Source organism: Dermacentor silvarum, chromosome 8 (assembly GCF_013339745.2).
Source record: "Dermacentor silvarum isolate Dsil-2018 chromosome 8, BIME_Dsil_1.4, whole genome shotgun sequence".
NCBI lineage: Eukaryota > Metazoa > Arthropoda > Arachnida > Ixodida > Ixodidae > Dermacentor > Dermacentor silvarum.
Genome location: NC_051161.1, coordinates 130,347,616 through 130,351,947, shown reverse-complemented (window position 1 = coordinate 130,351,947; position 4,332 = coordinate 130,347,616).

Below are 4,332 nucleotides of genomic sequence, written 5' to 3'. Positions count from 1 at the left end.
GGACACGTTCAAGGAACAGATCCGCGACCTTTTCGCCAACCCGTTTGGTTGACAGCTTGCCGCCAAGAAACAACTGGCGCTACGTGCTCAGACGTCAATTCAACCGTATTTGTCGTACACACATGACGTGCTGGCCTTGCGTCTACAAGCTGACCAGAAGATGTCCGAGGCTGACAAGATCGCCCACATTTTGAAAGGCATCGCAGACGACGCGTTCAATTTGCTCGTCTTCATCAACGTGGCCACCGTTGAGAGTGTCATCAAAAAATGTCGTCGCATAGAGCAAGCGAAACGTCGGCGCATCTAGCCGCAGTTCGAGCGTCTAAAGAATACCACTGCAACGTCGTCCTGCGAGACAACTCCTTGTCAACCATCCAAGTCCGCCGAGAACTTGAGGGCGCATATCCGGCTTCCTATAAACCCACGGTATCTGAGACCTCCACGCCGGCTGTCTCCTTCTTCCAGGCCGTTGTTCGACAGGAATTAGCAAACCGTTGTTTGACAGGAATTAGCAAACCTTGGCCTCTTCTCTGCTGTCTGTGCCATGAACACTCCTGGTGCCGCCCAAGTCTCCGCGGACAGGCCTCGCCGCGGACCGTACGCCCTTCATCGATCGAGAGACCCGTCGGAATGAAGAACAGCCGATGACAAGCCGATATGCTTCCGCTGCAGACGAGTTGCGCACAGTGCTCGCTATTGCTGCAGCCAGTGACCCTCTGAGCCTTCTAGCCCATTTCCCACTTACTCTGGTCCCTTCCATACTCCGAGCCACTATCTGCCGCGCGCTGAGTCCTCTGCACCTATTGTCTCTGAGGAAGGTACCCGCTACTCCCTGTCACCTCCGCCGCATCGCCGTCCATCTCGTTCATGGACTCGCCGCCGTTCTCCTTCGCCGTGCTTTAGCCGTCGCTTCTCGCCGGAAAACTAGACTGCGCAGCTTCTGGAGGTGAAGCTGCACTGTCGACCTTGACCCAAAATCCTATTTCCCTTACGTTCCCATCGGAACAATCTTGAAGTCCACTTTGACGGCGTCCCAGTCTGAGCTTTGGTTGATACTTCTGCGCACGTCTCTGTCACGAATGCCAGTTTTCGTCGTCGCATAAAGAAGATCCTTACACCTCCCACGACCCGAGTCCTACGTATTCCTGACGGTGCGACGGTCGCTGTTGTTGGGATGTGCACAGCTCGGGTTACCGTTACGGGTCATCAGGTGGTAGTTATTAACAGCGGAGCTGTTCAAGCCGGCCGGAAGTTGTGCCGCGAGCCGCAAAACCTCGCCGAGCTATGACGTCCCTGCGTTGCCTAGCCACCCCATACCAGATGTGCGATAGCTTCGCCGAGCTGGGGGAGACAGAGCTGAGATAGAGTGAAAGCAGAGTATAAAAATAGCATCGCGCAGCATAGTGGATGCAAGGTGGAGAGGAAGAGTGAGGCATGTGGTAGTGGGACGTGTAAAGCTGCTGCCGACGTCGATCGCGTTTCCCCGCGTTCGCGCGGAACGCGCCTGGTGTCCGTGACTGCAGACGATGCCTCTGGCGGCGGCTCGGCAGGTTTCGGCCAGAGAACTGGACACTAGTTGCTTCCGAAAGACTAAACTGAAGCGAGAGCTAGGGAAGCAGAAGAGAACATCCCGAGTTTAGATTGAGGGAAGCTGAGAGTTCGCGTAGGCGATGAAATGAAGATCCGGAGGCTTGAGAACATGGCCGGTTGAATTCATCGCGATACTGCGCAGAACATCGCGAAGAAATGCTGATCGCCAGGAAACCAAGTGTGTGGTTTGCCACTACTTTACTAGGCTTTCCCCAGCTCCGCTGGTCTCTGGTGTTTGCGGTAGCAGAGCCACGCATAATTTTTTGACGGTCCTTTCGCAGTGCCCTCACGACCTCATACTTGTACTTGATTTTCTTTCTGCCAATTCGGCTCCAATTCGGCTTTGATTGATGGTTCCGCGTGTGGCGGCCGCGAAATTCGCAGCATGACTGCGAATGACTTTCCACCTGAGCACACTGAAGCCCTTAAACGTATTCTCGATCGCATCGCGATAATTTCGACTTCGGTAATCGGCCTTTGGGCCAGACGTCCGTTGTCGCGCATCGGATACACACAGGCGACGCCAGCCCTGTTCACCGACGCCCCTATCCTGTTGTCTGCGTCTGAGTGAAGCGTCATTAAGCAGGAAGTCAACAAGTTGCTTGCAAAAGACATTATTGAACCATCCTCTAGTCCATGGGCACCCCTGGTGTTTTAGTTAAAAAGAAGGATGGATCTTGGCGCTTTTGTGTACTATAGCCACCTCAACAACATTACGAAAGAAAGGCGCTTATATACCCGTTACCGCGAATTGATGATGCTATCGATTATCTGTATGGTGCCGCTTACTTCTCCTCTATCGACCTTAGATCTCAATATTGGCAGATTGCTGTGGACCCAATGGACCGAGAGAAAACGACTTTTGTAACTCCTGATGGGCTTTACTGGTTCAAGTTCATACCTTTCGGTTTGTGTAATGCCCCAGCCACATTCAAGCCAATGATGGACTCTATTGTCCATGAGTACAAATGGTATACATTCTTGTGTTATTTAGATGACGTAATTGTGTTTTCGTGTACGTTTGATACCCACCTCGAACGCCTCTCGGCGATTCTTGACGTGTTCCGCCGGGCCGGACTTCAGCTGAATTCGTCGAAGTGCCGCTTTCGCCATCGCCGCATTACGATACTTCCCCATATTGTGGACGCTGCCGGCATGCAACCTTTTCCCGAGAAGTTCCAGCCCTGAAAGACTTCCCTGTGCCCAAGTCTGCCAACGATGTTAGCAGCGTTGTGGGGTTCCACCGCTATTTTCGCCGGTTTGTGAAGAACTTTCCAAGGATTGCGAAACCGCTCGCAAATCTTCTTAAACAATCCGCCCCTTTTAGCTGGGGTCCTGCACAAACCGCGGCTTTCTCAGAGTTAACCACCCTCCTCACAACGCCGCCCATTTTGGATCACTTCGATCCATCAGCCCAAACCTAAGTCCACACTGACGCGAGTGGTTACAGAATAGGCGCTGTCTTGGCCCAACGTTATCGTGGAGCGAACTGCGTCATCGCCTATGCCAGCAGGCTGCTGTCCGCATCGGAGCGAAATTACTCAATTACAGAACGTGAGTGTATCACTCTTGTATGAGCAGTTGAAAAATTTCGCCCTTATCTATTCGGCCGACCGTTCACTGTAGTTTCCGACTACCATGCCCTCTGTTGGCTTGCCTTTTTGAATGATCCTACAGGCAGACTCACACGATGGACGCTGCGCCTGCAAAGTATACCTACACGGTCGTATACAAGACCGGGAGCCTGCACAAAGATGCGGATTGTTTGTCCCGCTACTCTGTGCCCGGCTGTGACTCTTCGCCCACTGAATCCCTCGATTGCGTCTTTTCCGTGAGCCAATTGCTTAACAGCGCCGACGAACAGCGTCAGGATACCTACTTCCGAGAAATAATTGAGCGCCTGGAATCCTGTCCCAGCGACGCCTCCGCGCGCATGTTCACCCTGAAGGACGGTGCCTTAAGCGGCGTAACGTGTACCCTGACGGTCCTGACTTTCTCCAAGTTATACCATCTCACCTGTGCTCCACAGTTCTTCGTAAGCTTCACGGCGCCCCAACCGCTGGCCACCTTGGTGCTACTCGCACACATGACCGCGTGCGCCGTCGCTTCTATTGGCCTGGCCTAGCCCACTCAGTGCAACGAAACCGTCTACGCTTCCTGCTGGGTATCTTCAACCCATGAGCCGTCCCACCTGGGCCCTTCTTCCGTGTCAGTTTGGACCTTCTCGGACCCTTTCCTACATCTTCTTCAGGAAACAAATGGGTTGCCGTCGTTACTGATTACGCGACGCGCTACGCAATGACACGAGCGCTGGCGACCAGCTGTGCTACAGACATGGCGGACTTTCTCCTCCGTGATGCTGATAAACAGATGCTGATAAACCAGCTACGGAGTGATTGCCTACGCATTGTACTCCCGTGTTATTACGCCTAACAGGTGTTATCAATTATGAGTTCCTTTCTGTATACGTTTCGATTTCTGCTGATTGTGCATGAGGTCACCCTTACGTACCGACTGCCAAGCTTTGTCGCGAAGTTTAAACACGTTTTTTTAAGCTTGCCTCCGTGTTTTCTTCTAGCAATGAACCTCTTACTGATAAAATAAACAAAATAGGGTATTGAAAAAATGCCTAATCAATCTAAACTGATTTGGTAGTTATATTTGGTGCCATTTTAAGAACATTTTCGCTGGGAGAACACGCTTTGGTCGCCACCTTTTATATTATTTCAATTCTTGTCCACG